Here is a 22,864-nt window from a genome sequence, read left to right as displayed (position 1 = left end):
TTCCCACACATCATAGGGGTTGTGGATGGTACTCACATACCACTTCAGCCTCCAGCACGGAGGCTGGAGGCTGAAACCGGAAACACTATCACTCCCTCAATGTAATGGTGGTATGTGATGCCTCCCTCCAGATCCTGTCCCTGAATGCAAAATTACCAGGAAGTGCACATGACTCCTTCGTCATCCGGCAATCAGGGATATGGCACAAATTAACCAACCTACAAGCTGGTGATGCGTGGCTTCTGGGTAAGTGGAGACCTTTAGTACATAACAATGGTAAGCTTCATACAGAGTGAGCCTGATGTTGACTATTCTTTTTCACAGGAGACAGTGGCTACCCTTGCACGCCCTGGCTGCTCACTCCTTATTTGGCTCCCACACCAGGGCCACAAAGTGAGTATAATTCCGCACTTACAGCCACCAGGCAAGTGGTGGAGCGCTGTATCGGCCTTTTAAAAGGCCGATTCAGATGCCTCCACCGCTCTGGTGGCGAACTCATGTATTTGCCGGATATGGTTTCGAAAATTGTGGTCCTGTGTGGGATATTTCACAACATCGCCATAAGGAGTGGTGTCCCAATGCAGCCAGAGGATGCCTTACCTGAGGATGGCCCCCCCTGAGGTTGGTCAGAGGTCAGTATGTGGGGGGGGCCATACGCGATGATGTGGTGGCCAGATTTTTTAGGTAATTATGTGAAAAAAAACAGTGTTGATACCTAATGTGGTTGGGTTTGTTTGAGAACATCTAATTTTTGGTAAATTTTTTTCTTCATCTTCTGTTTTTTAACATAATCTTTGGCACTCCAACGATGACTACTTCCTGCTACCCTTACAAAACCTGTATGTGGACATTTTGGGGATATATTCTGGAACCCTTATTGCAACGCCATATTTGTGGAATCATGTTGGCATGGTCCTTCGTCAACCAGTTCTTGATTTTTTGTTTTGTGATGTGGTTTTTTGGTATGTGTTGTATTTGAGATTATCACTGTGTGTTTTGTTTGTGAGTGACTACTTTGATTTTTCAGTTATGTTGATAATAAATGTTTTGAGAGTGAAATGTTGTCCCTTTTTTGGAACGTTACCAGCAAGTGTAACCAGGCTCACACACGTTACATTTGACTAAGGGGTAATCCAGTACTGACGCCAGTTGAGCTAAAATGTATTTTTTTTTCAGGGTCCAAACCAACACCAAAAGGAAGCCTGTACAATCATTTTGCTTCGTAAGTTTGGCCTAAGCAGCTTGCACACCAACTAGGAACCTGTAAAATGTAGAAATATCTAATTGTGACTACACCAAAAAAGGGAAATCAGATTGTTACTGTTAGGTGTTTCTTGTGGCTGTTTGACATAAAAATACAACACACACTCTTATTGTCAAAAATTTGAAATCCTTGCAGGAACAGTCTACTTATGTCAGGGTAAACAATATGTGCTTTGGAAAAAACGAATGAGCCAGAACGTAACTTCAAAAATAACAATTTATTTACATAATGGGCCACAAATAAAAAACTACTCCCTAAGGAGGACCGACATACGGTCAAGGACCACCAGCACCCCAATGATATTGGTGTGCATCTGGGCCACACAGGCAGATAAATCGGCCCGACGCCTCTGTTCCTCTGTGGGTGAGAAAAGTGTGGGGATTAATACAACAATAGTGAAACCACATTAAAAAAAAAAAAAAAAAAACTCCACAAATTTTTTTTAAAAAAAACAGCATTAAAACTCATCAAACTAAAATGGTGTAGGGCAAAAATACAAGGCCTATGTCCAAATTCCGACAGGTGTGCTATGTGTATGTTGAAAACAGCAGTAACAGGTTACGGCAATCGCCAAAAACCCCAAAAGTTCAGCAAAAAAAAACCCCCCCAAAAAAACACCCATGATTACATACAAACAGTTTGTGACGATAAAAAACCGCAAACAAAAAGACCCAACGCCAGCTACAGAAGGCCCTCCATCGTCCTCCTCGGAGGTGGGTCTATTCCACAAAGATCGGGGCGGGGTAATGACCGACTCCGGGGAGGGGGTCATTCTAAGAGGGGTGGTTGGAGGAGAGGGGGAATTGGGACGGAGGGGAAGGAGGCCAGAAAAATCAGGCTGAGGGTGTAGGAAGGCTGGGGAGGAGTGGGGAATAGGGAGTGGAGTTGGAATGTTGGCTGGGGGTTGGGGAGAGTGGCCGTAATCGTCGTCTGGCCGGACGCTGACGGCGTAGTCCTCGCTGGGCCCCTAAAAGATGGGAAACAAATTGTGGTTAGTTTCAACACAAATCCGCGCCCAAAAACAATTTCAAATGCACCCCAAAAAACAAAAAAAAAACAGATATGAGGAGAATGAATAAATATGAAAGACAGGGAAAACATGGCCATGCAGATATGAGGAAAATGAATAAATATGAAAGACAGGGAAAACATGGCCATGCAGATATGAGGAAAATGAATAAATATGAAAGACAGGGAAAACATGGCCATGCCGATATGAGGAAAATGAATAAATATGAAAGACAGGGAAAACATGGCCATGCAGATATGAGGAAAATGAATAAATATGAAAGACAGGGAAAACATGGCCATGCAGATATGAGGAAAATGAATAAATATGAAATACAGGGAAAACATGGCCATGCAGATATGAGGAAAATGAATAAATATGAAAGACAGGGAAAACATGGCCATGCAGATATGAGGAAAATGAATAAATATGAAATACAGGGAAAACAGGGCCATGCAGTTAGGGCCACAAAGACAAACATGAAAAACAAAATCCATTAAACTTACTTTCAGCGATCTGCATGCAAAAGCATGCCAGCAAGCGGGGCGTCCGCCGTTGCAGGTCCGACCACCTGCGCTCCAGCTGCCCGATATGGCGGCGTGAGCCGAAGGAGCGCAGGCGGGCCCGAACCTCCGCATATGCGGATTGCTTCTCGCGGTTGGTGATGGGTGGAGGCTGGCTGGTGATCCGCCTATCCATCACCTCCGTAAGCACCAGCAGCTCGCGCCTGGTGAATGCGGAGGCTCTCATGATGGCAATGGAGTTTTTCATACAAATAATTTTTGATAAAGTGCACCCAAATTTTATGATTGGCTAATGTATTTTGGAAATTAACAGGAGCAATTCTATTGGTTAGTGTATGAGTCATGTGTTCGACAGGGCCAGAATTCTGTTGAGACTTATGATAGGCTTGATGCAGTGACATGCGTAAGCAAATTTACATAAAGAATTGAACTCCCGGAAATATGCGGGTAGAAAAACAAATAGAACAATTATTTAATAGGGGCTAACATGTATTTTGACAATTAAAAGCGAATGTTTAAGCCGTACGTATTCTGCGGGTAAACACAAACACGGACATAAATAAAGTTTATTGCATTGTGTAAAAAAAACAAAAAAAAAATAACAATTAAGCTAATTGATATATTGATTGGCATGTTACGATTGAGGGAGGTAGGCAGAATAAACGAGCAGTTAATCAAAATCTGACAGTCCAACTTCCGGGTAGTACTAGTGCGTGCGTTCCCTTCAAACCTCTTCGGGGATGTACGCTTGCTATTTGGCACGCTCGTTAGTTAGAGGAGGGGTCGCCTGAGTTTGGGGAGGATGTTTTGATGCGAACGAAAATACGAGCGTGTGCCTGAATTTAAATATTTTTTTACGTTCGCCCAACGTACGAACGGCCACTTGCGTCCGGGTCAAATGAGGGCCTATGTTAGTACCTAGTTTTTTGAAGCCCATAGGGGATTCTAATTTAGAGGTTAATAATTGGCTACAAAGGAGACCTAAGGGCTTCTTTAAGTGTGGGAAATCTAGATGTACCACTTGTCGTTCCAAAGAACACTAAATCCATAGAAGGCGTAAATAAAGGGAAAACATACCGGATTGATTCTTTCAGTAACTGTGATTCTAAATATGTTATTTATATGTTGAATTATATTTGTAAATTAATATACGTGGGTCAGACAATGAGATCCTTAAAACTACAATTCATGGAACATCGTAGGAATATCATTAACCGGTTCCAGAAGAACAGTGTAAAGGTGCGATGGACCTTGTAGGGCGACTGCCGATCCGTCAGCAGACGGATCATACTGTCACCGCTGGCAATCGTGCGGTCCCCGCAGACCGCACGATATGCCGGCTCCCCCCTCCTTCATCTGAATGGGATCATACATCGCATCCCAGATCAGATGAACATGCAGGAAGACCTTAGGATGCAATGTACGATCCCGCGGGAGCGCGCAGCACATCAGGCATGATATCGTGCCCATAAGCGGCACGATATAGCACCGTCGGATCGGCACGTATATCGTGCCGTGTATGGGGGCCTTAAGGCAGTGGCAATCTGACTGAGCCAGGTTAAACCCCGGAGTTGTAGTAGCAGGGTACCTTTAAGAATTATTGTTGTTAGTGTCAGGCATTTAAAGTTAGCCTATAGGGTTCTTAGGGGGCGTGTCTTTGTGCTAATATTAGGGCTGGTCACCAGAAAATCAGTCTCTTTGATTCTGGAAATTTCCAGCCCCTGAATCAGGGAAGTGGTCTGTGCTCTTGATTGTAGTTCAGTGCATATTTAGTGCTTTCTTGCTTCATCTGTTTCCTAAAACGCCAAGAAAAAAAGCGTTGTCCTGTTTGGCGCACTAATTAATAAAAATGTTACCTTTATTAAATACAATTAAAATATGTAAGATAAATCAGTGAACTATCTAAACACAACGGTAAGTAGATAAAAAGGTGAATACAGTGATTAAAAAACAAATTGACCCACTGTGTGTTTATTTGTTGTTGTACATTAGCAGCATCTGTTTTATATTGGGTGTTGATTAATTCAATGCTGGTAATCCAGTTCAATAATATGTTAATATATTACACCCAATAAAGATTTGCTATTCATACGAGGGCTGGATACATTAAACATTACATACAATTGTAGCAGATTCTCCTCCAGCAATTTTCTTAATATAGTGTTACAGTATATGGGTAAACACCTTATGCATAGTAAACTGGTTATCTGAGCACAGAAGAACAATCTGATATAATAAATCAGTATACTGTGTTTTAAAAGTATTTGTAATCTACCAAATACCTTCTGTTATATCAACAGTTGATTACTGCCACAACACAGTGTTATGTTTCATAGCATTGCAATCATTAATCTCTTGTGGGCAGGTTAGTAGTCATAATTGTTTATTAATTTAATTCAGGAACATTGTAACTCTCTCTATGTGGTTTATGGACTGCATCTTTTCCTATATACAGCTAGTTACAAAGCATTAACACAGTATATCTGCCTTTACTGATACTTGTGAATGTGATATATTTAGTTCCTTCTGTTAAGTTAGCAATTAACTACTGCCACAAATTAATGTTATGTTTCATAGCATTGTAATCAATGAGCTCTTATAGGCAGGTTAGCAATCACACTTGTTTGTTAATCTTATTCAGAGATGTTGTATATACAGTATCTCCAAGTAGTTTGTGGACTGCACCTGGTGTTAAATACAGCTAGTTACAAAGCATTACCAGTGTGTTTGCATTCACTGCTGTTTGTGTGAGCAGTCTATGCTCAGTTCTCATGACATACACACATGCAAGTCTCTTAGTCCCTGTCACAGTATAATGGGATGTGGTCAAGATGCCGATTGCCAGAATCGCGACACTGAAAGCCTGACATGGGACTAAAGATAGGTGTCTAAATACTGACGCCTGTCATTAACCCCACGCTGAAATCCCGGAGTCCGGCATACCGAATGTAGGTTAGCCGGGCATCGTGATCTGTTAGCCTTGGGGCAGGTGTATTTTTTTCACGAGTTTTTACAGGAGAGTTTTCCCATCTTATGAGAGTTTAGAAACTCTCTGCTTGGTAAATTCCCGAATCCTATCTTCACCAGTGAAAAGGTTCTCGAGTTTTGCCGATGGTGAATTGAAGAGAGTTTGCTAACTCTCCACTATTTTCCAGTAGCAAAGGAGATCTATTTCCTGAGTTTGACATTAGTAAATTTGAGAGTGGGAAAAAATGCCCAAACTCTCCAGAGTTTGCAAACTCTCCCAAACTCTCAGCTTAGTAAATTTACCCCTTAGGGTTAGACACCGCCCCCCGGGAGGGTTGTTAGGTTTGGGCTAGGAGAAAGGGGGGTTAGGGTGTGGCACCCCCCCGGGAGGGTTAGGTTTAGGCTTAGGCACCGCAGGGGGGATTTAGGGTTAGGCACCACCCTCTGAGTCTTAGGGTTAGGCACCCCCAAGGGTGGGTTAGGTTCAGGGGGGAGTGTTAAATATATTTACCAGCCGGCGTCAGAATTACGATGTGTCAGGCTTCCAGGGTCGGGATTTGAACCGACGGCTTTTAAGCCGTCGGTATTTCATACCCAACCCCAGTATAATAGCCACCCTCATTAATATGACACAATCTACATGAATTGACACATAGTAATTAATACACAGTAGGACCACATTGCCAACATGTGTTTTCCAACATAAGCTTCCTCTTTGGCTTTTTAGGTTTTACAGTTTGTCAAAAGGATGCACCCCCTTTAAATATACACAAGAATTTGAACACTAAGGGGCCAAATCTAATTGGCATAATACTAACAGTGTTGGACTTGTGCAGGGATCCATTAGTCCAGTTTTCCCTTTTCCCTGACGTCTGAACCTTCATATTTTTCCTTTATATTTTTCCTTTTCTACCTCTGTTTATTCTCTTCTTTCTCCCCTTGCTTCCTTAGTCCACTTTTCTTTCATCCTGTAATAGTTTCCTTTTGTTGATTGCCTGTTCTACCTATATTCTTTCCCTTTCCCTATTTCTTTCTCTTTCTCTTGATCTACCTCCCCTGTTATTATGCCTGTCATCATGCACCGCCATCCCCAAGGTAAACAGCCCACCCGCTGCCTGAGCAGGGTGGCGAGTGGTCACGTGTCTCGCTGCAACTGTGGATCGCGGCATGGGGCACGGGCGGTGATCATAGCGCCGGGGTCGGAGGCAGCTTCAGCTGCCCCGGCAGTGTTCAGCAGGGCCAGCGTGCCCCTTCTCGTTGCTTACTGATGATAGACATGGCCCAAGTAGTGAGGGGGCATGGCATCATGGCGCTGATAGGCAGTGGGAGCTTGCATGTACCTGTGATGCAGCCCACATTTCAGTCTGGCTCCATTTTGCAGGGGTGGCCTGCTGCTGCTCTGCAGAGTGGTGTCATGGTTTCAAACAGCCAGCTAAGTCATCTGCTCCTTTATATAGTTAAGTTGTGGTTGCTAGGCGAGCTGCATTAGTTGGAGCAATGTGACAGACAGGCATGTATTTTTCCATGACGGCTTTCGCTAGGTACTGTTGCCTATAGTGCAGCAGGTTCCTTTGACTACCACGTTCTCACATAGCACAAATCCGGGGGCCTTGTCTGTGCTGCTACCTCCACCACCTACGGGAACCCGTTGGCAGCTGCTAATGCGTTGGTGGCTTTGGCGAGCGCTTGCGTAGGCGTGTGCGGGATCGTATTATTAAAGGGAAATATGTAGATGTTTTCACACTCACGTCCAAGTCCAAAAAGGCTGGCGGGGATGTATACATTCTTTGCTTGCTATTTGGATACTAGGCTGGCGGAGAACCCTAATGTACTTAAATATTTGCACATGATTCATGGGATGTCTCGCCTCAATAAAGGGCCCATGTGGCATATCTATGATGAAGAATTTCGGAAGAAACAATCTGAATTGGTCATCATAGATTTTGGGTATAAGGGTGTTGAGGTTTGGCTGGAGCTTACTCAGTCATCCTCGTGATCTGTTTCCTTGGCGACAGCACGTAAGGCTCCATGCGCTCTCTGTTCCCCATCTGAGGGGGGCAGGGTTGCTGTTCTGCTTTTAATAGGTCATTCTGCAAGCTTGGTATGCGGTGTCACTTTCGGCAGGTTTGCCTCCATTGCGGGGGACAGCATCCTGCCAAAGATTGCAGCAGAGCCAGTGAAGCAACCCCTTCGGGCAGGCCGACCAGTGTGGGAGGAACTAAGTAAGGCGTCATCCCTGATTCGCATTGCACCATTGTTGAAATGGCTGGCCATGTACCCAGATAGAAGCCAGGTGGAATTCCTGCAAGCCATTTTTTTAAGGGTTGCGTCTTCCTATTGGAGGTCAGGTATCGTCGGGTACCCCTCGGAGTTTGTGATCTAATTTTGAGTTGCCTCACATAGTGCTTGAAAAAAGTTTTAAAGGAGGTTGAGCTAGGACGGATGGCCGGTCCTTTTACTTTGTCTCCGTTGGCAGATTTTGTGCTTTCTCCGGTCAGTGTGGTTCCAAAGAAGGCGCAGGGTAAATACAGGCTGATCCAACATCTTTCTTTTCCATACGGCAGCTCTGTCAATGATGCCATTCTCGAGGAATTGGCTAGTGTAAAGTATCAGTCTTTTGACGGTGCGGTTGATCTGGATCGTTCTTTCGGTGGTGCAGCTTTACTTGCGAAGATCGACATTGAGTCAGCTTTCTGGTTTTTTGACCCTACATCTGGATTAATTTTGTTTTATGGGGTTTCAAGTTGCAGTGGGAGTACTTCATGGACAAATATTTGCCTATGGGGTGTTCCCTCCTCTGTTCCTTCTTTGAACGTTTCAGCACATTTGTACATTGGCGCGTTTCTGCCGGCACGGGGGAAATGGGTCTGGTTCACTACCAACGCAGAGGGTTGCTGTCGGCTTATAGCTGATAAAGTTGATAAGTTGTGGGTGGCCATTGCATCAGGGCTGCAAGCGGGGAAGGTGACTTTGTGTCTATCGCAATCTCTTTTGGGGCTATTTGACTGCACTTGTAGGGTTTTTCCTATGAGTAGAGTTTTCTGTCACAAATTGGAAAGAGCCACGTCAGGTTTGAATAAACCACATCATTTCCTGGGGTTAGTACTTGGCCGCAGCCAGCGCGCAGCAATAGGAACTTACAGCTTTTTACAGACGCGGATGGGTCATCTGGTTTCGGGGCTTACTTAGACGGGTCGTGGTGTGCTGCTCCTTGGCCGTCAGCATGGGTCGGGGAAGGTTTGACCAGGAACTTACTTCTGGTTGAGTAGTTTAGTCTGCAATGTCAGTTTTCAGGCTAAACTTGTACCTGGGGTCATTAATACCATTGCAGATGCACTTTCTAGGTTTCACTGGGTCAAATTTAGAGATTTAGCGCCGCAGGCAGCACTGGTAGGTGATGACTGCCCTACTTATGTCTAGCAGGTCATCAGGCTGGAGGAATTAGCAAGGCGATCTGTTGCTCCAGGGACTTTACGTTCATACGAAGCTGCTTGGCATGAGTGGGAACATTATTGTCTTTCGCCTGGGAACGCAGGTAAGAGTAATCATCAATTGATGCACTCTTTTATCTGGTCCTATTTTGTTGCGTGTTGTTCCTTGTCAGACGTGCGTAAATGGTTGGCGGGGGTGGCATTGTCGGTTCTGTTTCTTCATGGCTGTACCCCAGTGCGTCAGCTGTAACCAGCTTGTTACCATGCGCCAATCCATATTGTAGCCACCTAGGCTCATACAATCCACCTGCAGACAGAAAGAGGTAAGTGGGTTCCATCCCAGTCTGCACTCCCCACCCTACCCCCAAATGTCAGTTCCCTCTGTCCCACACACATTTCCTCTATCTGCTGCATTTCTGCCACAAGCTGCAGTTTTCCTGCTCTCTCTCCACCTGTCACAATGTCCTGTGTGTGGCTGTCAGTCAGGGTGCAGTTACATCTCAGGCACTCTGTCTATCTCAGGCTTTCTCTAGCTGCCCCTAAGTATATCTTAGGCTGTCTCTCTGTGACTCAGTCTCTCTAGCAGTCTCTGTGTATGTCACTGTATCTGGCTATCTATGTCTACATGTCTGTGAATGTATCAGGCTGTCTATCTCTGTCTCTAGCTGTCTCAGGCACCTATTCATCAACACTAAAATAATGTTTTTAAGGACATTTTCCTTAATTAATGTTATTTTAGTATTCATGAAGAGACTTAACACAGGTTAAGTCCCCCTGCGCCAATTTCCACACTCCCCATACATTAGTATGGGGATATGGAAATGATGCTATTCATCAAATTCTGAAAATTATGTATTTTCGGAATTTGATGGAGTTACTATACACCACTGTGAGGTGGCGTATAGCAGGTAACACTTACCTGCTTTCAGCTGGGCAGGTCCCCCAGCGTCTCCCTCCAGCACTCTGATCCCTCCTCTGGCTCTGGTGACTGCTCTCCCGGCAGAACACAATAAAGTTTAGAAAAAAACTGTGAGAACACACGTCAGAGTAGACACCGGAGCCAGAGGCGCTGCAGCGGGCAAGTAAATCAAGATGGGGGGGTGGGGGGGACACAAAATTACAGCAAGTGTAGGCAGTGCTGCGTATGCACTGGTTTTACAGATGTAACAGCGCATGCGCAGCACAGATTCCAGCTGCGGTAAGTTAGTGTAGAGAGGGAAAACTATTTCCCGAAAAACTGTCATCGCAAAAATGACAGCTTTTCAAAATAGATAGTTATGGGGAGGAGGAATGATGAATTCCTAAGGTAATTAGGTAGAACTCCATGCGAGTTCTAAACCTAATTACCTCCATCATTTTAGGAATGATGAATAGGCCCCCCAGTGTCTCTATCAGGCTATCTGTCTCGATGTCTCCATGCACCCTCTCATCCCCTGCCATGCCCTGCCTATTTTGTTAGTCCCAGGCCCAGTGGCGGCTCCAGTGGTGGGGCTGCAGCGTAGTCCAAAATTCAAATAGAGGAGCCACAACAACTGCCAGTGAGTCCTAGCCATCTATATTTGGCAGCATTTGAAATGACAGTTGGTGTGGGTCCCCTATTTGAATTTTGGACTGTGCTGCAGCCCCACCTCTGGAGCCGCCACTGCCCGGGCCCCACAATTTCTGATGGCAACTCTGTCAACATCACCAAACTTAAACTCAACAATAGACCCAGGATCTTAGATGAACATTACATAAACATAGAGCACTAGACAACTGCCATTAGCCCAAATAACAAGACTACTAGACATAATTATAAGACCCCTTTCCTCTACTGTACAATAATAATTCTAATAATATATTATATTTATACATAACAGGATACAGTAACACACAGAAAAATACACATAACAACGTAATTATGTGTTGCTGGCAAATATTAAAAAACAAGGACATTGTCACAGATAACATTTTCCAAGGACAAATCTATAAAACCGAGCACTGGAGATTGCTTGAGAGAATACCTCAGAATACGGACCCCGAGTCCACTGGAGAGAAGGAACAAGGAGACTATTAGGGTTTTGGGGAAAAGCACTTGAGTAGAATATAAAAGTAATTGGGAGATGCACCAGGAGATGGGAAAAGAGTGTAGTGCTCGTGGAGGGAACTATAATCCCTTATATTCAAGTGAGCAGGATCCTCTCATCCTCGCTTTCCAAGTATGTTCCTGCTTTGCTACCATAATATACTCACTGTGCCCCTGTTTCTATTTAGAACTTAAAGGATTTGGAGGCACTATCTAATTAAAGGATATCATTAAACATTTATTAAACAGCTACATCAAGTTATAGATTAATCTTTTTCTATCTAATCTCCCATCTGTGTTTTTCATTGTGTACACTTTTAAAGTGCTCTGTTAGTGTCAGCCTACTGACCTGACTCTGTAATTACATTAAGCCACACTCAAGTAGCATGTCAATCAGAAAGCAACATCTGTTCAGAAATAGTGGTTTAATATTGATTTTTTAGGTTGGTTCAGACAAGAGGCAATTGGAAGTGTGGGCAGTAGAAGAGAGTTGAAGGAAAAGGAGAACCTAAGCCTCACCAGTTAAAGGACTGAAGTGAAGTTGCCTGAGTTGAATAGTGAGCTTTAAGGGTTTGCTTGCAAAATGGTGAGTTTAAGAGAGAGCCCTACAGAAGGTGATAGTAAGGGATCACTAGAATGTTATCTCTCATGAGCAATGTTTCTACAATGTCCATGTTCTGCAATGTTCTGTACTGTAAGTCACTTTTTTCTTGTTTTGTTCATTCTGTTTCTGTTTGTGTACTTTGTTGGGCACTGCAGACCCCTTGTGGAGGATTTCGGCGTGGTACTAAAGATAGGCATCAGGATTTCGACTTTAGTCCTGGGTTGGGCGTCTTTGGTCGGGATTGCGACGGCCGGCATCCTGGCCGCCGGTAATCATACTGCATGGTGGATATCATGTCCTATTGCACAATGTATGTTTTCAATGTGAATTGAGGTCTGGAGAGAAAAGCAGCTGCTTTCATTTTATATTCATCTTTTCCCATAACTCCCAATGATGTATCAATAGGAATAACCTGTGTTAATTAACAAATATAATAAAATTAAAGTATTTATAATAAAAATATCAGATTATATTATCAAATCAATGTATATTAAAAATTAAAGGGAAAAAGGTGACTAGCAGTATTATTTTTGCACATAAATTAATTAGAAATAATCTTGATACCTGTACTGTAAGCAACTCCCCACAGACACATAAAAATATAGAAGGGAAATATATATTGCTTCAGAGCAGGCAATGGGGCTCATTCTAAGTTGGGAGCAAAGCAAAATAAGTAAGTAACATGCGCCAAAGCCGCATTGCGCACTCACAGCGATTGGTTAGCGACGCAGTCGCAGAGAGGAATTATTCACAAGAGGAGTGACAGGTAGTCAGCGTTTGGGAGAGGTAACAGGGGATGACTATTACAGCACAGGCATGTCACCACCGTTTTCTGGGCATCTACTACTGAGACTCTGTGAATTCGCAGCCTAAGAGGCCCTGTCTTAGGTGAGACTGACATTCTGAGACAGCATAGGTTTGCTTAGAGGTTCAATTTGCTACCAATGTACGACGATGTATCTGCTTTTGTATAAGGCAGGCTCTGGAGGTGGGCAACTCTGTGCACAAGACATCAGCTAATTCATTAGCATATATTAGCAAGTCCGCAGCGTAAGTTTCAGGCCTTTTGCACCTGGTTAAAACCATACTCGCCTAACCTTCCGGGACCTGCGGGTAACCCCACGCACCCCTGGAAGAGTAGGCACTTTTCCCGTACTCCACCCATTTCCTAGTGAAGTGGGCAGAATGGGGAAAATATTTCCAGGGATTGGCAGGGCCGTAAGTAGGGGGCGGAACCTAATGACATATTTCTATGAGAATTGCATCACTTGGTCCCTCCCTTCATTTAAATATGCGACATTCGCAACAAATTACCGCAAGGGTAACGTCCGGCACGCACCCAACACCGCCCACCTGCTTGTTCTCCCGGGGCTTCTACCGGGGAGATAAACGTAAAAGTCGGCAAGTATGGCTAAAACCATGCTGCACTGCAGGTGGGGCAGATATAAAATATGTAGGGTGATTGAGATTTGGGAGGGAAGTGTTCAAACTCAAATCTAGATTGCAGTGTAATAATAAAGCTGTCCAGCATTTGTGGGCTACATGCATAAGTAGTCAGCATTTACCATGCATACAAAACATAAAATAAATGTATTTAAACCTCTTGTATTGTAACATGGTTTGTTCAAGGTGTTTGTTCCCATCTCAGAATCAGTGCCACTGATAGCAGAAATCACCCATTTATAATCAATGGTGTATTTTAAGCTGATCTTACAGTTTAGAAAACATTTTATGCAATGGTTCCTCTTGTGCATTTGTGCCAGACTTGTGTCATCTTAAAAAAAAATGTATTCATTTGCATGGCAGAGGATTGTCAGGCAGGGTGGCACCCGCTCAGAACAAATACTTAAGAGCAGATTTATTAAACATAGAAAAGCTGCAAACTTGCTGCACTCCTGTGTTCAGCAGGTGGCATTATTGGGGTACAGGTGTTTTAGTATAACATTGGTTAATGGGCTCTGATCTCATTCAGACCAGCTTGCGAGCGCAGGACGCTCGCAAGTGGGTCGATGGTACGCAAATGCGCATGCGCACGACGGAGGCTGCTCCGTCGTGCGCATGCGCGAGACCCGGCGAGTGACGGCTTCCACCAAAGGGGGCGTGCTGTCGATGGTGAGTGACAGCACGCCCCCGTTGGTGGGCGTGCCGGGGCGTGGCTGCCCAGACGGAGGCGTTCCTATGGGAACACCTACCGTCTGGGTCCGGCCCCACTGACATCACTAGTGATGTCAGTGGGAGTGATTTTGGCTCTGGTAGAGCCAAAATCACTCCAGGGCCTACCCGATGGTCGCGATGGTCTTGGCCATCGTGACCATCATCATGGACGCTCGCATAAGCTGTGGTTGGTAACCACCAAATAAAAAAAAAAAGCCCTGATTCAGAGCGGGCGCTCGTTCAGAGCGTCTGGCTCTGAATCAGGCCTTCTGTGTACAGCAGTGGGTGACATTATTGGGGTTCATTATCTCTGTACAGTAGCTGATATAATTGGGGTATAGGTTTTATCTATGAGGAGACCACCTGGCGCTATGTGTTCAGAGGTGACCAGGGGCGTATCTACCCATTGGCCAGGATGGCACTCGCCAGGGGTGCCGACCAAAGGGGGGGCGCCGCCCGGCAGTGCCACCAGTAGCCAAGGGGTGGACAAGTCCACCGGGCCCCACAAGTGTAGGACACACCGCAGTGAGAGTGGTCTGCCCTACACAGTTTACAAACAGACAGCCGCCAGCAGCGGCTGTGTGTTTGTAATAGCAGCCAGCTAATGAGAGTCAGACAGACTCTCATTAGCTGCTGCATCGTCCGCGGAGGGAGCCGGTTGGAGCTCACTCATGAGCTCCGTGTTCCGGCTCCCCCCACAGCATGTGAAGAGCGGGCCGGGACTCGGACAGCGGCGGTCACGTCAGGAGCGGGGACCAGGTAAGTTTAATTTTTTTGTTCTTTGTGTGTGTGTGTGTAAGCCTGGCACAGGGGGGCACTGAAATAGGGGGTGTCCGCTACTGGGGGCACTTTATGGGGGGGGTGCCCGCTACTGTATTGGGGTGGCCACTACTGGGGGCAATTTATGGGGGTGGCCACTACTGGGGGCACTGTATAGGGGACTACTACTGGGTACTATTACTGGGGGCACTGTATAGGGGGGACTACTACTGGTTACTATTACTGGTGGCACTATATAGGGGGGACTACTACTGGGGGCAATGCAGCATAGGGGGGATTACTACTGGGGGCACTGTATAGGGGGCGCTACTACTGGGGGCAATGCAGCATAGGGATTAACACTGGGGGATTACTACTGGGGGGACTGCATACGTACATTACATTGCCAGGGGCGCTTGGATCCCTAGATACACCCCTGGAGGTGACCTCTGCCTGCAGCCACTACTGCGTTTTAAGAAGCTGCTCTATTACCGGTTGGACATCACTAGTCCCGGGCTCGCATTGCTCAGTTCCCTGTATGTCCAGCGCATTATAGTGGCTTGTCCACTGGTCACCTTGTGCAGGAAGCAGACAGTTGTAGGCAAGGAAAAAGTTGCTGCGCTAGGCTAAAGTGTTCAGCCGCTACATGAGAGGTTTAATGCTTGGGAGGATCCTTAGGTAGAGGTGCTGCACAATGGGAAAAGTTGCTAAGAGTAGATTTTTCAAGCAAACCCAATCATAGGCATATGCACAGTACACACAGTCAGGAAATCAGTGTCTCTTAACAAGCCTGCTCAGGCTGTTTCCCCAGGTAGTGAGACCCTTAGTAAAACCTCAGACACACCTTTATCAGACTGCCAATCAGGACTATAGATGACTACATCATTCAGATAGGCAGCAGCATACTGTCTATGGGACCTTAGAATTCTTTCCATCATTCTTTGAAAGGTGGCGGGTGCCCCATGTAATCCAAATGGCAACATCTTGTATTGGAACAATCCTTCTGATGCAGAAAAAGCTGTCTTTTCTTTTGCATTATCTGTTAATGGCGCTTGCCAATACCCTTTGGTTAAGTCTAGAGTGGTTAAGTACCTTGCTGTTCAGAGTCTTTCAATAAGTTCATCCACCCAAGGCATTGAGTTAGCAGCGAACTTAAACACATTATTCAATTTATGGAAATCATTGCAGAAGTGCAAACTTCCATCAGATTTCAGGATGAGCACAATGTGACTTGACCATTCACTATGTTACTCCTCAATTACACCTAACTCCAACATTTTTTAATTCCTTTAGACACTGATTTCCATTGGCTTCTGGGATTCTATAGGGCTTTAGGTTAACCTTAACCACTGGGTCAGTGATTGTGTCTTGTTTAATGACTGTTGTTTTACCCGATATGTCTGAAAACATAACTCTTACGAAAAAATTTTAGCCTCCTGAAGGTGGGGACAATGCATGTTTCCATGTCATGGATGCTTACTTAGTCTCCGGTGTCACATGATGCACCCATATTTCATCGCCTGTAATAATACGCTACAGGAACTGCACTCCCTCCTCATGGTACCGTGTCAAGTGCAAGTGAGACAATCACATCCTATTGGTTTTGTGAACTTCACCGTACACCTTGACAAGTTGGAGATGAATTTCAACTGCTGATGTGCCCTTTAGGTACAGAAATCTGATCACACTATGGGCCTGATTCAGAGCCGGACGCAATTAGCGCTCGCTCGTCCAGAAAATAGGGGTGGCTATTCAAATGAATCGTTCGCTGTTTGCGGTCTGTTCATGCCTCTAGGTCTGAACGAGCGAACATAACTTGCGGTAATTTTTTTGAAAAATACGCCCCCTGGCCGCTCGCATCCTACGTCATGTCCGCTATTTATTAGATTAATCGAGTACATCGACCAGCGTATGAACTGCTCGCTATTCTTGTGGTTGGTTTTTGCTATCACAATCTTGTGAGCAGTTCTATACAATAACCCAGTGACGTGGTCAATGACGCTCCTGTATTAATTATGCACACCCTTAAAACGCCCGTTTTGACCTTTAAGCACGCCTGAGTTTGGATCTCCACTCCCCGTTTTCAAGCACCTTCCCCTGTTACCACCCACATACGCCTCATTCTGTCACTCAAAATAGCAGGCATTCGCTATTTAGCGAACAAACGATTTTCGTCCTCACTGACTGGTTCGCGCATGCGTATTACTATCCGTATGCATGCGCAGTTGGGCAAACATCGCTCGGAGCGAACGAGCGGCTCTGAATCAGGCCCTATGTACCTCAATGTTTGACCACGTCATCTGAAGGCGTGTATCCACTAGACGATATGCTCCATGAGCGGTATCATCTAGTGTTTGCCCTGCAGTGCCGGGCTCAATGTCGTTAACGACATTGCGCATCCAAACTGAACGATATTGTTAATGATATTGTTCAGTGCTGGCACCCTCCCTCATCCTCGTATTTGCAGAACCTGACGATATCCTCAGGTTGCCCTGCAAGTACGGGCGATGAAAGATATCATTAACAAGCATCAGGAGCGTGCATCGCTGGTCATTGACTGCATACACTCTGAACGATAGCGGGTGATGAATGATAAAGATATCATTATCGTTCATATCGTCCACTTTATCGCTTAGTGGATATGCGTCTTTGCAACTGATGTTGGAAGAGTATGACTTATATGAGGTGCAGTCTAATGGCCGTGAATGGAAGCAGTGATCTATCTGCTCTGGCCTGGCAGGAAATTAGAATGAAATAGAGAACATTACACATGTCAGAGGTCTTGTTACTTTACTTATTGAACCATCCTTGTGTGTGTGCTGGGCTGCTGTGAGGTAAGAGGGAAGGGGAGGGGGTGCTGGACCCGTACCCCTCCAGCAAGCCCCGTCCCCCACAGATTCGATTACAATGAGAGCTGGGGAATTTGGAGGCCAAGGTTTGTTAATTGATGCAATCGGTATATGACCACAATCAACTTGTGTGTACAGATATCTTCTGACCATATTAACATGGCTTGGTAAAGCACCAATTATTTGGGTAGTCAAATGTCTGGATCTCATCCAGTATTGTCATCTACAGTGAGTGGCCACCATTAGTCAGCACTAGCAGACAGGAATCTCTTACATCAGAGAATTTACAATCCAGTTTTGTTATCTCCTACTCTGATAAAAGACCTTACTCAAGGTTAGGATAAGAAGAACCTTGATCCCATGTTATCCCTTATCTTGTAGCATATTTCAAGTTCATACTCCAGTGGCTAAATATCACATTTATATATAGTTTTAAAGTTCTTTCTTTGTTACATCAGAAGAAAAAAGGACGTGTATGATATGACTAGCAGTGCACTACTTGCAAAAAAAAATCATAATTCAATATTGTGCAGGCAATGACATTATATTAATATGATTAAAATGTAAATGTATCATTCAGAAATGATTCTTAAATTGCTATTTCCACAAGATTTTTTTAACTTTTAGTAAAGTTGTATCTTTCATACCCACTAGTAAGGTGGTAACACTTTACTCATCACTCTTCTCTGGTATGGGCTCTTACTGAAGCCCCTGTCCCAGCCATTAGCAGAACCTACAAGTGGTGGGGCCAGCTGCAAAAATAATTTTTGGGCCCCTTCTCTTCTAGACCCAAAGCTAAGTTAATAATATGACACATGGAAGTCGCCTCGTAAGCATGCTGCTGAGGCTCTACAGATTGGTTTGATGGCAGAGGGTGACGAGAAGAGTTAGAGGGTGACAAGCAGAGGGTGACAGGGAGAGGCAATGGGCAATGGGCAGAGGGTGCAAGGGTAGAGGCAGAGTGTGACAGGCAGGGGGTGACGGAGCTAGGCAGAGAATGACGGGCACAGGGTGATGGGGAGAATCAGAGAGTGACGGGCAAAGGGTGACAGGGAGAGGCAATGGGCGTTGGGCAGAGGGTGCAAGGGTAGAGGCAGAGTGTGACAGGCAGGGGGTGACGGAGCTAGGCAGAGAATGACGGGCACAGGGTGATGGGAAGAATCAGAGAGTGACGGGCAAAGGGTGACAGGGAGAGGCAGAGGGTGGTGGGCAGAGAGTGACGGAGACAGACAGAGGGTGATGGGGAGAGGATACAAGGGGAGAGGCAGTGTGTGACAGGCAGTGGGTGACAGGGACAGGCAAAGAGTGATGGGCAGAGGATGACGGAGATAGGCAGAGGATGATGGGTAGATGGTGATGGGGAGAATCAGAGAGTGATGGGCAAAGGGTGACAGGGAGAAGTAGAGGGTGGTGGGCAGAGGGTACAAGGGGAGAGGCAGAGTGTGACAGAGACAGGCAGAGGGTGCAAAGGGATAGGCATATAGTGATGGGCAGAGGGTGACAGGGAAAGGCAGAGAATGATGAAGAGAGGCAGAGGGTGATGGGGAGAGGGTGACAAGGGAGCAGAAGAGGGTGATGGGCAGAAGGTGATGAGGGGAGGCAGAGAGTAACAGGAAGTGGTAGGGGTGATAGTGTAACGTGGAGTCTCCTGACCGACACGGCAGTGACTAGCTCCTGGAGCCGTGACAGCTAGCAGCGACACTTTGCAATTGTGCCATGCGCACACCAGTGGACTGAGTGAAAGAGAGGGGATGGACAAAATGCCGCCTGCCACAGGCCCTGGTGCAATGCATTGAAGGCACCACCGCTCGTTTCTCCCCTGCCCCAGCAAATGGACTGACAAATTGGTACTCAAATTCATGAAAATCATTTGTTATTGCTGCAATGTGGCGTTAAAGTTGTGATTCAAATAGCTAAAATTTGCCAACATGGCTGGAAATCTGCACAGCTGTCTCGACCCCTAACAAATGATACTTTACGGAACCCCACTGTCATGATAAATGTGATCTGGTAATTAGCCCAGTTGCACTGTAAAATAAAAATAAAAATTCTGATGAGTATTTTATTTTCCTTTTTTTTATACAAAAAAAACCTATATCAACTACTTCCCATATAGACACATCTAAGAGCATGACAAATGAGGCAGTCATATTTTTCTATGTCTGTACCTGGCTTAAATTGTTGCATATTGAGTAAGATCTAAAAAAAGGTCCACCTGGATGTAACTTAAAATCAAAAGGAGCTCATGCAGAGTTGGATGCAAATGCAATTTGTGCCTACAAAGTCTATCCAGCTTTTATAGGTAAAGTGATCTTCTCTTTTTACCATTTTACAAGAACTTATCATAGCTAGTTGTGCCTACCCCTCCTCTTCCCATTTTTGATTTAATGGTTATAACCATGGTTTCTCATTGGAATATCTATCAATAATATCACCCCACCACCACCACAACCATACCACGGCAGTGCTCTCAGGATTCCATTTTGTGATCCATGAGATCATTGCCAGTAGTGGCATATCTATTATGGGTGCAGTGTGTGCAGGGCACACGGGCCCCCCGGGTCCAGGGGGGCCCGCACCGCACACACTGCACCAATATTATTTTAGACTTACCTGTCTGTGGTCCCACGTCGGGTGTCTGCACTGCTCAGAACAACGGAAAATGGCTGCCTCAGCCATTTTCCGGCGTTCTGCGGATGCTCAGTAGAGTCCGGGCACACTCTAGTGCCCGGAGTCTACTAAGGCTCCGGTGGCTGGCTAGCCGTGTCAGTCGGCTGCCGGCCACCGGGGAGAGAGGAGGGGGCCTTGCACAGGGAGTACATACTTGCCCCCTCCTCTCTTAAGACGCCCCTGATTGCCAGGCCTGCCTAGAACCGTTTGATTCTGTTTGTCCCAGTGACATACTGTCCTCCTTCCTCCTCTTTCCACAGTCAGTACTTCCATCTTCCTCCCTAAGAGCATAGTAGATTATACTTTAACTTGCTCAATTGGCTGGCCTGGACTCTGGTCCACTGTAAAGCTAGTCTTTGATTTAAAATCACCATGCCTTTGAGACTCCCTTGCCATCGTCTCAAGTTCTCTGAATAAAAATGAATTCAGGTGCCTTGTATTTTGAATAGTATTTTAAATATAATTTACTTTATTGTTATATTTTGAACAATCCTTCTTCTGCTCTGTAGAATCAACTCCCCTCCCTACCTTTCATCTTACTCCTTATCACTCTTTTGCAAAATGTCAACTGAGAAAAATAAAAATGGAATTCTAAGAGACTGCATCCAATAATTGATTCTTCTTCATTTACAATATTTGTCGGACACAACCTTGAGTCTACAGATGTTCTGAGGGACTATTTAAGAATGTGCAGCTTTAATAAATAACATGTTTTTATTATAATTTTTTATTTTATATGTGCTGTTTTTATAATTTTCTAGGGTTGTTTTCCAGCTGGTGGCAAGTATTGAGAGTTTTTAAAACACAGAAAGCCCAACCAAAAGTATAATCCACTACAGCTTGATCACACATGCACAATTTTCCAACTGCTCCAAAGTCCAAACATAGCTTGAGGTGGTGAACACTTCACACTAAAATATTGTCTAGTTCAGCCAGCATCTACATGATACAGGTGACTAACCTGCAAATACCAGGTGGCGTTCAATAGCAGATTCGGAGTTACAAACAGAGGGCGGTCCCTGCGGCCCTCACTATGAGAGTCAGGGTGACAATCAGAGGTCAGCTGGCATAGTAAGCAAGGAACACTGGCGTATATTGATTTAACAGCAAAGAATTTCCCACTGAAGGCAGCTATCACCAGTAAGCATGCAGAATATTGAGACCTTCCTCCAGATGAGCGGAGAATAGGGCCGTAACTAGGATGGTGCGACCTGTGCCGTGGCACAGGGCACCACAGGGCAGGGGGCGCTGTTTGGGCCTGTCAATGTTCCTGTTTATTATCATTCTCACTTGTAGCTTCCTCTTCCTTTATCCCCAGCATCTCCTGGCCTCCTCTATATCTTCCCTGGCCCTTCCCCATGAGGCCATGGTCCTTTTTCAGGTACAGTATCTTATGTCCCTATCTAAAAAATGGGGGGGGGGGCAATGCTCTCTCTGGCACAGGGCACCAAAAAGTCTAGTTATGGCCCTGGCGGAGAGCATATATACAGTAGAGTATGTGGCGCAGAGCTATACAGAATAGAACTGTCAGTCATGATTTGTGTCTGGAACTGAACCCCTGGGAGAGCACCGGAAAAAGTACTGAGCCACTTAATTGTGGTTAATTGGGAGTGCATACCACCTGCACCTGTGTTTTATATATATATACAAAGTTTAAATAAAATGAAACGTTGACAAGAATTAAGGTGTTTCCCACCTGAAGTTATTGCTGCATATACAAGTCCTGTGAGTGTCGTGGCTATTTTTGAGACATTATATATGTATGTAAGTGAAAAACACAAAAACAAGGGCGCCTCCTAGTGCAATGACATTCAACAATCACCAATAGTGATATATAGATTACATACCATCTACATTACCCCATGTTTTTTTGATACAGGTTCCTTCCAAATTTTCCTGATGCAATTATGTCTCGTTTTTACTTTTAACTGGATTCTGTTCTTGACAGTCCTATTGGGTATCCATTCCGGTCTCTAGTCTTCTTCCATTTATGTTTAATTATTTATCTTTTCATCCCTACCCATACTGCATTGTATTTCTTTGCGGTCCAGGTTTTCTGTATCTCTTCGCGCTCCAGGTTTTCTGATGTCTCTGTTATGTTATTTTATGTTATTTTGTATAATCTCTATTATGTTATTTTGTTTAATCTCTTTTTGTTTCAGATCTTAAATTGTACCCTGTTGCATTATGTATAATACACTTTATTGGTCCATTCTTGTATTTATATGTATATACATAGCATATAGTATTCGCAATTGGTTATGTATATTCACTTTAATCATATTTCTCACATTCATTACACGTATACTTTGCCGTATATATTCACCATTTTCTTTTATATTTGTGACATATATAACACTACACCATCCATTACATACACCTTAACACTGACATCTCTTTGATAATATCTTCAGTGTTTATTGCACCATGTTCACTGATCCACTTTATTCTCCGCTTAGAACATCCTCTGCACATTGCCACCTCCGTGCAACTCTGCACACACTCAGGAGAAAGAATGCGCTATTTAGGTTTTCAGGACTTTCGCGCATGTGCAGTAGCAAATAATCG

Source organism: Taudactylus pleione, unplaced genomic scaffold, assembly GCF_031769625.1.
Source record: "Taudactylus pleione unplaced genomic scaffold, aTauple2 ptg001990l, whole genome shotgun sequence".
Lineage (NCBI taxonomy): Eukaryota > Metazoa > Chordata > Amphibia > Anura > Myobatrachidae > Taudactylus > Taudactylus pleione.
The sequence above is the reverse complement of the archived record's forward strand: the minus strand, read 5'-3'. Positions refer to the sequence as shown.